This window comes from Lepisma saccharinum, chromosome 1, assembly GCF_977018435.1.
Source record: "Lepisma saccharinum chromosome 1, izLepSacc3.1, whole genome shotgun sequence".
Lineage (NCBI taxonomy): Eukaryota > Metazoa > Arthropoda > Insecta > Zygentoma > Lepismatidae > Lepisma > Lepisma saccharinum.
Window position 1 is genome coordinate 59,114,153 of NC_139229.1, and position 12,430 is coordinate 59,126,582.

The following is a 12,430-nucleotide window of genomic DNA, read 5'->3' on the forward strand; positions in this document are numbered from 1 at the left end:
TCTACGTGATTAGCTAAAAGTGGCAGAAATGTGAAGTAAAATAAAACAAACAAACAAATCAATCAATCCATCGTTCTTCAAAGACAAACGACAATCGGGGGCAATTTTAACGGGGGAGGGTATTTACCATTTTTTTTTCGAGCTCTCTATTGCTTTCATTTGCAACTTTTTAGTTTCTTAATTTCGGGAAGGGTTGTAGCCCCATAAGCTTCCTCTTCAATATGCCAGTTTGTACTAGTACTTTTCCAAACATAATGTGTAAGCATCTACCTCACAAATGAGTGGGCAAAACATATATGCATTCACATGTTACTTCAGGCCTGGTCAACCAGCCGTATTTGTGAAATAGCGCTGGACTGCAGAGTGAGAAGCAGTAGTGCAGCGTTATATGATGAGAAAATGAGGCTTCGTCGGTCGCGTTCGTGCAGTGGGTAAACTTCTCGCCATCTGATTTGTGAGTAACAGTGTAGTGTGCCATTTTAACCTCTCCTTGCTCTGCGGCTTTGATTTCTCTCAAAGGGTAACTATTTTTTAGAGGCTGGGGGAATTCCAGAGCCACTTCATTCAGGGAGATTGCTGGAATTTCCATCTGGAATATCGTGTGGAATTTCAATTTAAAACTGGTATGTAAGTCATCCGACAACCCATGCGTACAATTAAGAATAATGTCAAGTGTTCTAGACATCGAAAGAGAAGATAATATAATATTTTGTACTCTTTACAGGGCTCACAATGAGTGCAGATGGGAAGGAAGTCACTAAAGGATTGGACCATCTCCAGACGGAGGGTGAGTACCGTCTTTCACTTTGTCTTCAATCCTCTTGCTTAGGAATAAATTCCAATGGGTTCTATTGGGTTCCGTAACAGGACCGGAATCTTTTCTCTCGCACAATTTAAATTCGGTCCAAGTTGCGTATTGTTTCATTTAAATACTTAACTTGGACCGTATTTAAACTGATCCGCTTGCTGATTTTCTCTCCTGGACCGGAATTGATTTTATTTAAAAATCCTGGACCTTGAACAACCCTGCGGAGTGGTTATCACGCCAGGGGCCTCGGGTTCGAATCCCGGCCTGGGCATGGATGTTTGTGTGTGTCCATTCATCAATTTCATCATATCATCACTCATCCCCATCTTCGCAAATTAGCCAAAAGTGGCACAAAAAGCGAAGTAAAATAAAGCAAATCAATCAATCAAACCTAGGGCAACACGAAACATCCGTCGAACAAATGTTGCTTGAGGAACAGAAAGATATATTCTAAAAATAATTTAAAATATATAGCTAGTCAGGTGTATATTTCCGCTGTTACGAACTTGCTGGAAAACACGTGGAAATTCCTGTAACTTACACCTCATCCTGAAAGACAATCTGATCATTTCTACCATTGCGTGGCTTGCCTGCTAAAATGAAATTCAAATATAGGAATTTAGCATGTGTTATAATGATTCAATAACAACGGAAATTTTTCTCCCATTTGTGTAGAAGAAAACAGATTAGGTTACTTGACTAAAACCCTTAGATAAATGCTCCGTGGAGTTGTTTCGTTTAGTAATTAGACGTTGGTAACTTCCCTGTCATCCGTCGAAATACTAGTAGGGACATGTCGTAAGAATTCTCTTCATAACTGTAAAGGGTTACATTGAGAAATGACAGTGTGCAATTTTTTTATACAGGTTCCGTAGTAAATGTGGAACATTTATATAGAAGTGATAATTTTTAATAAATTTTACCGTTATATTTTGATAGCGATATTATTTTCTTTCTAAAACTGGAAAGGTAGGAGAGAGTAGGCGACGCTGTGTAAGACCGATGTTCATTCTTACCCTCTTCTTTAAGTAAAAGAGTAGGGCATAGGATACAGTCAATGTCACCCTTTCATGTCATTGCCTTGGTTACCGAATATTGATGTAATTTCCTATTTTGTCCAGTTAACATTTGTTTTGTTTGATAGTCGTTCCTGCAACAATGAACATATGTTTGTGGAACATTCATTTGCTTCCGGTTGTGTACTAAGTAAACAATGTGACGTACGTGATCAGGGATGAAAATTTCAAATTCATTTTGTCTTTCATTTGACATGCTGGTTAATTTTTGTGTCCATCAGAAATATAATTTGATGTTTATATGTATATATTTATTCTTAATCAATGTTCCAAATCCGTACAAAATTAATAAGCTGAAGTCATTGGAACATAATTTCAATTATTTGCAGGAAAAAGAAGGAAGATACTGTAAAAAAAACAACAAAAAAACGTTGACTCGAAAATAGAAGACAAGACCGTCAATTACGGCTGACATCTATCTACCGTAACCGACATATCAGTGACCGTTTTCTTAAATATTAACAGGTACTACATAGCGGAAATTAATGCAATTGCTTGATTTCATTTTTCCTCTCTTATTTAGCGTCGCATTTATGCAACCTCTTGCTAATCGCGACGATGAAGTGATGAACTGATGAAATTAATGGACACTCGCAAAGAACATCATGATTAATGCAATTATAATGCTACAGTTTAAAAAATTTCATGGTGCACACAACGGCAATTTTAAGTATTATGTATCATTACACATGATAATTCATTTCGTTGTGTTTTCTAATTATTTCATTGTGATCTGTCTTCTCATATACGCATCCCTAATAAATACTGGGCTAAGATTTTCATGACTTAGCATATTTTTCTTGGTAAGGGTTGTTCCGCTACATTCCACCCTTACCGGGTCGCTTCTGGCAGGAAAAACCCCAATAAACAACTAAATAGGTTCGTTAGTCCTGGGTTCCCATCCCGTTCCTCACCAGAGCGCTCGGAACCAAAGAATCAATCACAGGCAAGAACTTACAGAATTAATGTTGCAGGGTGATTGCTGAAAACTCGCAGAAATGGGCTTTATACATTTATTTACAATCCAACAAAACAAGGCTCGGATTCTTCCAATAATTCTCTAATTTACATTATTTACATTACTCTAACTTGAGCCCCACAGCAGAACTGCCAAGTGGAAGCTAAGCATCGGCAGAACTGCCTCGGGATGCTTTTTCTCAGGGGAGGCCACTGGAGCCCGAAGATCGCTCTCCCTTCTGCTATCCAGTTCCTAAACACACTCTCCCTTGTCCTCTGACAGAGGCCATATTTATACTTCCTCCCGCGTCGCATGGGGGAGGGCTGAAAGTTCAAACCTTATTGGCTCTTTTAAACTACACAGAACCATGGAAGAAACCCAAGCATACAAAATGATACACAATCACAAAAAGAAACAAAAAAAAAAACAAATACTGTTTGTAACAGGGTGATGTGTTCCCTAAATATATAGAAATTCATATTGTAAAGAAACAACTTGAATTAAGGTTCTTTTAAGGGTAATTTTGGCGTATTTGGCCATTTATGCGTGATAGAGCATATTTTGATGGATTTTCCGTCATATTCAGCATATTTTCGCTTTATCAAGAAATATACAGTCATTTTCGAAGTGGATTCGTTCCAACTTCCATGTTCACTCGAGTTTTTATTTTCTGACTGCAGCAAAATCTTCATTTTTATTTGAAATTTACAGAAAGTGTTCACTGTGCATTTCAACTCGTCAGGGCCCGTAAAGTGAACTAAAAATAGTATGTATATGAAAATATTTCAGCATAACTTAGATATTTATGTTTGAATCAGTCCAGTTAAAAGGGCATATTTTGTAAAATTTCATGTCATTACACCATATTTTATTTATCACATTTTGGTGATTTTTAGGTCATAAAAATCCTGACTAGATTGAAATAGATTAAACAATGCTTGGTGCGTTCACGTTGTTACATTATGACTAAAATGTTTGGAGTTAATAATGAATCAGCAGCGAATATACTTTTCACGGTTGCTAACCTTTATATGTGTGTGCAGTACTAGAAGAAATGCAGAACCTTCTATTACTTATATCTCTTTATTTTCAGTCAGTTTTGTCCCTTGCCGCACAATGTCCTTAACATTGCATTACAATTCGCGATTCAAATAATTTGTTGTGCCATCTGGTGAGATTTATGGGAACTACTATATATTGCGTTCAAGTCGTTCAAAACGCGACGTAGATGCTAAAGAGTTCAGTTGTTGACTGTAAATCGGTTTATGGGTTAGAACATATGAAAAGTTTTCATCCATCGGGAAATCAACAAAGCGAAGTTTGTAAATAAATCAGGGAAAACAGAACTAATTGACAGAAGGCATGGGAAATGATACTGAAATGTGGGAAGAAAGTTACGAAGAATGAATGAGTCTGCTCACTTTATTTTTTGAGAGATTATATATTACTAGGCAAGCAGTGGCGCCAACTTATGTGAGTCTGTGGTGATCGAGCCCACGAAATAATTTGCCTCGTGTTAATTATTTTAGAAATGAAGTCCCAGCGTTTAACAAAGCAAATGGTTTCATTCTCGGAATTGAATAATGCGTTAGCTCTCTAATTGGATACTTGTCAGCAATGGCGGCGATTAGGAGGGGCCTGGAAATGCAGTGCCCCTCCCACTTTTTGACACTTTTAAACCCGCACTATCCCAAAACTTGCCTATAAAGGGAAGTAAACTGCCCTTGCTTCCCCAGATTTGGAATCCAATCACCGCCCCTGCTTTGTCAGTGATCTATATTATGTACACTGCCCGTGGTCATGTCGTTATTGTAAAAGTAAGGGAGAACAAAGGCTTATGACATGTGTTATACAAATTTATACAACACGTGATGTTATTTAAGCACCTGATATGTGTTGTGAGCAGTGGCGGCGATTAGGGGTGGGACAGTTACCCCCCACTTTATGACACTTTTGCCCCCGCACTATGCTAAACCTTATCTACCAATGGAATGTAAAATGTCCTTCCGTTCCTAGTTTTGGCACTTTTTTCACCCAGTTTTGGAACCCAACCGCCGCCACTGGTTGTGAGTATATATATTTCAATAACTTCAACGAAGTTAGGAAATCTCAGAGTCCAGTTACGGTAGTAATTCCCTAAACATTACATTATAGTTGTATGTTACTTGTTCACGGTGGCGACAGACCTGGAAAAGTCAGGGAATTGGAGAGGTAAAAAGAAAGTCAGGGAAATGTCGGGGAATTTCTTTGAACTATATATAACATGAAAGGACTGCTTTACGGCGCAATAGTAAAGCCATTCACTCGCTTACTTACGCCAGGATACGAATTTTCTATGGCGGCAAATTGATTTTTACGACAGATTATTTACGAAATAAAAGCTATAGTTTATGAAAAAACATTGCAATGAGTACGCCAACTATTTCAAACACACCACGTGATTTAAGATTAAAATAACACTGTCAATGTATTTTTTAAGAACTTCTTGGTACAAATGTATTAATATTGAGAACTCCGCAGCTGCTGTCCGCATCGTGTTATAACTTGCAACAATATTATTGTTGATTGATTTAGTTTATTTTACTTCGCTTTAAATTAAGAAAAGGTCGACAAATCGGAAACAATACTTAACACTCATTTCGAAGCTTCGACACAATTTTTTTTCTTCCTGTACGTCTTGCGAAAAACATCCAGTGAATGGAAGTTGGGCCATAATATCAAGGCACTTTTTTGTTCACTATTAAAATTTTGGAACTAGTGTTTGACATGCTAACAATACACAAAGAGCTCGTAAGCATGACATGTAGATGGAACTAATATTTTACGACCATCGATACAGAGATGAAATTTTTAATTCGCTTTGTTATTTCTGGTTAGCTTCTCTCCATGACTCAGTTAATTTCATATATTTATAAGTTATTATTGATTGATGCCACCCTCTAAATCATACATAGTACAATAGGTACAATGATATTGGCTATTACAAAGTTTAATCTCTTGCGAAAGTGTATGAAAAACATTGGTGTAAACACATTCGAAAATTTTCGCTATAGCATTTATTGCCGTCATCAACATTTAACAAATACATTTAGGCGTATACACATATTGTAATAATAATAGTTACTGATAAAAGTGGACACCCGAGAAATTATCTAAACGATTTGTACATCCAAACTCGAATACGACCGTTCCATGTTCAAACCACTGAAGACTGGATAAATTATTCGAAAAAACGCATATCAACTATTAATGTAGCGAAGAAACACTTAATAAGACATTCACTTATAAAGCTGAATGCATAAATATTGTTAACATATGTGTCTTTTTCTGATATTCGAAAGCAAAAAGGAAAGTAAATACACGTTAGCTTATGGGATCGCCAAGTTTTCGTCTCGCGTTCCCTGAAGAAACTAATCGCAAAAGTGGCTTCAGTTTTCGTGATCGATCAGCTTTTCAGCGAGCGTTCCAGTTGTATATAAAGTGAGAATCATAGAACTTAAGACCATCTGTAAACAAAAGCACGTGTACCCTAACAGTGTTGCAAACTTATGGGAAAAAAAATAATCCACATAGCCTACAAGGTGTAAAAACATTCCATTTGTCAACAGATGCGGAATAAGCAGTGTCTCACTGAGTGATGACCTGTTGTTGAAAGTTATTGAATGTATGTTAAAAAAAAAGTTTAAAAAATGTACATCTTGCCTTGTGGCCGATTTTCAGACTCGTTACCGAAATTCCCTGTCTCGAATCCCGGCATGGGTGTTATTTGTGAGTATCCCTTCATCAATTTCATCTGACGATCACTCATTCTCATCGTCGGGATTAGCCAAAAGTGGAAGTAAAGCAACGGTAAATATAAAAAAATACAAAATGTACATCTTATCCCCCTGAGGTAAGACGATTCCGTACCAAAGGATTAATTTTCTCTCATATTTTACTAAAAAAAAACCTTTCTAGAAGAATGTGACACATGAGATAAATTACGTTTTGAAACCGGGGTTTCTTCATTAAATTTATTTGATGTTGGAAAGTGTTATGATTTATTATTATAGATAATGAAAGTAAGCTAATACATATGATTTGATTGACTAAATTAATAATTATGCAGCAAAGACACCAAGGGAAACTAAAACGGCAACTTAGAGAAGCATGAAAGTGGCGAAAGAAGACTGTAGAATACAGAAATATTTTGAGGCAGTCACATTTTATTGTGTGGCCGCGGTGGCTCAGTCGGTGTCGACCTCCGTGGCGGAGTGGTTAGCACAGCGCTACAACGCCAGGGGTTCAGGGTTCGATCCCCGGCCGGATCAAATCCGGTAACTTTTCTAACGTTGGAAGCGGCTCCGGTGCCCACCCAGCGTCGAATGACATGGGTACCTGGGGGAAACCCTGGGGGGTAAAGGCGGTCAGGGTCGTGATGCTGATCACATCATCCCCACTCACGACCGGATCAAGAAAGTGTGGGGCGTTACTCCCACACCCCCTATACGCCTTCATGGCGTGGTGCTAAGCACAGGGGAGCACTTTACCTTTGTTTTTTATCACATTTTATTGTACGCTACATATAAAATTATATGCATATTTGGGGGTGAATTTTTAAATATTGTCACATTTTTCTTCTCTCTTGTGAGGTGTTCATTTTAAATCAACCTCCCTCACCCTACGGCCTGCCCTCCTTCACCCGCAAAAGTATTCCGGAGTGTGAGGATGTCACCATCCTGATGGTGAACACCTCTGGATCATAGATCGACTCCTGCGTCCCACCCCCTTCCCCATCCTCGGAGGATCGTCACTGACAATGTGAAATCACACTATCATATGCCGACAATCGACATACCATTTCTGTACTTGACTTAGTGAGAAGTATTGTGGTTGGCAACAGCCTAATAACGGATTTCTTCCGCATCATGTAGTCCGTCCTATAAAAGTTCGCTAATGGAAGAAAAACGTGTAAATTACATTGAATTATACATTTTAAAATATATTTTCATTAAAGGTTTCTGTCTATAATAATAATACGTGATTATTGTATAAATTACAATCGATCACGTGAACAGCAAGAAAATAGCGCGAGTTTCGAACATGGCGACTTCCATGCGTGCAGGAAGGTCTCCCGTGCTTTCAGAGTAGTCTTTCGGAAATACAGCCGTTTGAAAAGTGGCAAGAAGCAGGTTTTTCTTAACGTTCATGTGACGTTGTGTCGGTGCTATCCTGAGGAAGCAGTGAAGTTGGTGTCCAAGTGTAATTGTGTGTCTGCGTCTTTGTGTTTTCGGTGTAGTGAAAGAAAGGAAAACGACCGGTCAAGTTGTGAGTCCCGCGAAAAAAACACGTTGTTGCTCGTATAAACAAGTACATCGGTTTTGAGATAAGCGCAATACAATGCGAGGTGCTTTCGTATTCTTTCAATCAAAGAGCCGTCCTGTCCACTGTGGAGAAGATGTTGATAGTGATGATTGATGACGATCTCCCCAATTTTAGCAGTCGACGTTATATCGCCTCTTGTGCCACGTTGAGTTCCTTTTCGGCAAGCAAATTTGACAGACCGTACTCTGAAAGGATGATGTCTAGCGCCGAAAATGCCTCAAGTTCAAAGAGGAAGTACTGAATCAAGGTAAGAAAATACATTACTTGCATGAGACGTGCGTAAATAATGTGCTTATTATCGTCTTCTTGTTTTGTAGTGTACAAGAAACCGAGAGAAAGATAAACAATCTCTTTTTATTCCCCGGCTTATCTTTGTTTAGCTTCTGCTAAAACTGGCAGTATATTTGTTGCACAAAGGAGAAAACAATACTCCACATGTCAACAATGTTGGGCAATAATTTGGTGGAAATAAAACCAAAAGGCTTGAATTACTGAAACGCATCTCTCACTCTCTTGTACGTATAACTTTGGCGCTGTCATACTGAGAGAGGAGGGGGGAAGGGGGGTCTGTTAACCCAGTGTCAGATAAATTGAACTTTTGGCGTAGAAAAATATGTTCATTCTTGAACAAGAACACGTATTTAAACACTTGTAGAAAATGTATTATACTTCAATGTGTAGATTATCAGTTAAAATAAGAATACGTTTTTCCATGTTACGTAAAATTAAAGGTTGCGAGTGAGCAGCATATGATGGCCGCACCATTCATGAACAGCTGGCGCGGAGTGATACGTTACTCGAAGTGAGACGGTTGTTTACAGAAGGTCGGAAGGTTCGTGATTCTTACTTTAGTTCAATGGAGAATATTGTCTTCATTGACAAATGTTTCTTTGTTGAACTGCAGATGCGATGTGATGTAACGAACCTGCCGGACATTTAATTTTGAAGAAGTTGCAATAAGCGCTGCACGTAAACGGGAAATCACCTTGTCAGCCTTTGGCGCAAATTTCCAGTGAGGCAGACACATTTGATGAACCTCTAAATGTCACATTTAAAATGTATTGACATATTTTTTTCTTGTGTATGGGAGCTATAAAGGGGTCGGACCTGTCGACCAGAAGGGTGCACCCACTCTGGCACCGCCCGACGGATGTCCAACACCGTAGTACGGCATTGTGTGGACATTATGAAGGAACGTTGAAACAAATGAGGGCTTGATCCAACCTGAATCTTTTGTCCTATGCCGTGGAACGACATTTGATCCACCGAATATTTAGGCTCCATTGATGCATGTGATTTTTATCAGATAAATCTGACTAATGAAAAGATTCTCTCGGGCTATTGACCAGGTGAAAGCTTGGAATCTTTTCCACAACTCACCTGGTCGATAGCCTGAGAGAATCATTTCATCATTCGTCGCCAGGAAAGCTTCAAGACTTACTTAAATCTGACTAATGTCGAATTGCCACAAAATGTCTCACCACGCAAAAAAAAGCATGCATGGCACTCTTATGATGTACGTGTAGTACGACATTTCGTTGGACAAGCTTTCAGGCTCTCAATTTTAAAGACATCATTTTTGTCAGTAATGAATTCCTTTGCCAGCTCTACTGAATTTTCACTTTTCATCTACTGTTATTGAACTTAACAGGCTAAAGCTTTATTACGAGGACGGTCCAGAAAGTACATTCCAATTAACCATACATTAAAACACAAACTTCGGTAATAATTGACATTTTATTGTCTTAATTACAGTGACCCATAACTTACTTTTTGACATATTTAGCACTGATCTTCAGGTATTTGTTATGGTATTCTACTAAATTTTGTTTGCCCATGTCATGTGTCTGCTTCCAAAAAGCGGAATCATCTGTACAGCAGCGTTACTGTCAAAACGTATGTCCTACCAGAAACTGCTTCAGCTGAAGAAAGAGATGAAAGTCCTAGCGCGTGAGGTCGGGGCTCCCACGTAAAATGATGCAAAAGTGCCCACTCGCGGTTAGGTGTGTGGGGTCGTGCATAATGGATCTGCCTTCCATGGATCGCCTGAGCATACTGTGATTTATGGCATCCAGTCCTTACACCTATCACAAGTTCTGGTGGATCTCTGCCGGCATCCGCTTCTGAGCGTGCAAAAATCTGATTACAGCATGCAGTCGTTATATGAGAACTGCCATCTTTCCCATAGAGTTGAGCCGGGCCCCGTGGCGGAGTGGTGAGCACATCGCCCTACAACACCAGGTTTTCCGGCCTGGGCATGGATGTTTATGAGTGTCCATTCATAAATTTCATTATATCCTCACTCATCCCCATCTTCTCAAATTAGCCAAAAGTGGCACAAAAAGCGAAGCAAAATAAAGCAAATCAATCAACCAAGCCAATTCCTGGCGCGTGACTCTTTATGGCAGTGCCCCGCTGTTGCCACTTTTACCTACGAAGAAACTTGCGGTCAAACAGCCAATTAGACCTACCGCTGCCCCCTCCCCCTCTTTGACCAATAATTGGCAACCTTAAAATCACTCCTCCCTGCATTGGCCAGTAGGGAAACAGGATTTTGCCAAAATAACCGTTCTGCGCTGTGAATACAGCCAGGAGATAACTTGACCCTGGTATAACACTATTCTTAAATCGACTCCCTTCACAACAATGCGACAGCACCACATTACAGACACATACCACCTCTTCCTATCTGTATGTGCGCGTCGTGCTCCAACCACTAGCGCAGTGTTCAAATTATATCGGAACTTACTTTCTGGACGTGTCTCATATATAAACTTACGGACGCTGTTATTAACAGCATGTTCCTATCTTATCCTGTCTGATTAGTAAAATAACATACCTGTGCAGTGCAGTAGATTTCTCTACTATAAATTGCTTGCTTTAAGTTTTTAGTATTATATATGTATATACACAGACCAACACTTTTTTGTCAGAAATATACAGGGTGTCCGGCTTAGACCTTTAACATTACAAAATAGCATAATTTTGCATAGAAACGCAATTTTATTATCAAAATTTACATTTTGGTAGAAAAACTCATGCATTTTTTGTCCCAGCACCAGCACTTCACACAACCTCGATATGAGCCCCCCATCCTGTGGCACGGCAGATGTCGAACCGATATTCCAATTCCGTCCAGGTATTCACTAGCATTTGAGGGGTCACATTGTTAATCGCTTGATGAATTCTGTTACTCAGATCTTCCAAGATCTCGACGGGCATACTGTAGACTTGGTCCTTGATGAACCCCCAAAAGAAAAAGTCTAGGGGGGAAAAATCCGGCGAGCGCGGAGGCCAAGCAAGTGGTTTAGATTCTCTTCCTATCCATCTTCTGGGAAAATGCTCATCGAGAAATTCTCGTACAATGATAGCAAAATGTGCCGGGTCTCCGTGTTGTTGGAAAATGGTTTCTGGAGGCATTTGAGGCACAGCGTAATGCTGAAGCATGTCTAAATAATTCGTTCCTCTCACTGTTTCTTCAGCAAAGAAGAGCGGGCCTATTATCTTCTCTTTCGTTAACCCAAGCCACACATTAACTTTTGGAGAGTCTCTCATAATTTCACGAAACTCATGAGGATTGTCACTTCTCCAAATACGGCAATTTTGCTTGTTCACTTTGCCACACGTGTGGAATGCAGCTTCATCAGAAAAGCACACCTTGTCCAGAAAAGCATTGTTGTTGTCAATTTCGGTTAACATTTTGCCCGAAGACGTATGTCTTTTAGGTTTATCATCAGGATAATTTCGTTGATTTAACTTGATCTTGTACGCCTGTAGACGTAATCTTTTGTGCACAACGTCATGGATAGTTGAGCTCTAAACTTGCACGTCTTATTGATTTTCTTGGACTTCTTGTGAATGCAGTGCGAATCACTTCAATGTTTTCCTCTGATACCTTCTGCTTCGTGTACTTCCCGCGCACCGACACAACACTTCCAGTTCTCTTAGTTATTTTATCCCACTTAGCAATACTCAAATAGGAAGGAACATTGTCGTGACGTTGAAGATTGAATTCACGCCGAAAAGCACGTTGAACAAGCTTCACAGATTTGTTTGCTGCCAGTGAAAGAACGCAGAACACTTTCTGCTGAACCGTCCACTCCGCCATCTTGGAATTTATGCGTTACACGCGCATGCGCGTCATGTCAACTCGAAGTACTGGTGATTCTCGCAAATGGCCACAGTTGCCCGTCCCATACAAACAATAAGTTTTATTTGAAGTTG

At 39.4% G+C, this 12,430-nt stretch overlaps 1 protein-coding gene across 1 annotated transcript in view; it reads left to right on the plus strand.

Annotated features, from left to right (window-relative positions):
* The window catches only part of LOC145996579 (uncharacterized), a 185,025-nt gene that overhangs the window by 5,879 nt on the left and 166,716 nt on the right, over positions 1-12,430 (plus strand). The window contains exon 2 of the mRNA XM_083133236.1: positions 725-787. The gene's annotated coding sequence lies outside the window, so the exon portion shown is untranslated. The remainder of the gene's footprint in view (positions 1-724; positions 788-12,430) is intronic.